Source organism: Pteropus alecto, unplaced genomic scaffold (assembly GCF_000325575.1).
Source record: "Pteropus alecto unplaced genomic scaffold, ASM32557v1 scaffold185, whole genome shotgun sequence".
Lineage (NCBI taxonomy): Eukaryota > Metazoa > Chordata > Mammalia > Chiroptera > Pteropodidae > Pteropus > Pteropus alecto.
In genome coordinates, this window is record NW_006438088.1 from 869,170 (window position 1) to 869,678 (window position 509).

Consider the following 509-nt stretch of genomic DNA (forward strand, 5'->3'; position numbering starts at 1 on the left):
AAAAAAAAACAGGAATCTGAGGAATAGAAAGGAATTTGCTCAAATTGATAAAGAACATGTACCAAAACAAACAAACAAACGTACAGCTAACATCATACTTGGTGGTGAGAAATTACAGGCTTTCCTTTTGATATCAGGAATAAGACAAGGATATCCACTCTCACCATTCTTTTGTTTTTTTTTTTTTTTTTTTTTTTTTTTTTTTTAACACCAACAGCACCTGGTATTCCAGGTGGTCTCCCATCCAAGTACTAACCAGGGCCGACCCTGTTTAGCTTCCAAGATCAGATGAGATTGAGCATGTTCAGGGTGGCATGGCCGTAGACTATTCTCTATTCTTAACATAAATATACTGGAGTAAAGTTTCAGCTGAGGTGAAATATTAGTTTATTTAAAGAAAAAAATATTGCCCATTTTATCAGAAGTTTTCAGTTGCTATCAGGGTTATATAATTGATAATTCCAGAGGCGGTATACACTTCAGGAACAATTTGATCCAGCATTTCATAA

General features: G+C 34.6%; 1 pseudogene; it reads right to left on the minus strand.

Moving 5' to 3' along the window:
* Positions 1-208: 208 nt before the first annotated feature.
* Positions 209-326, minus strand: LOC112482641 (annotated as a pseudogene).
* Positions 327-509: the final 183 nt, after the last annotated feature.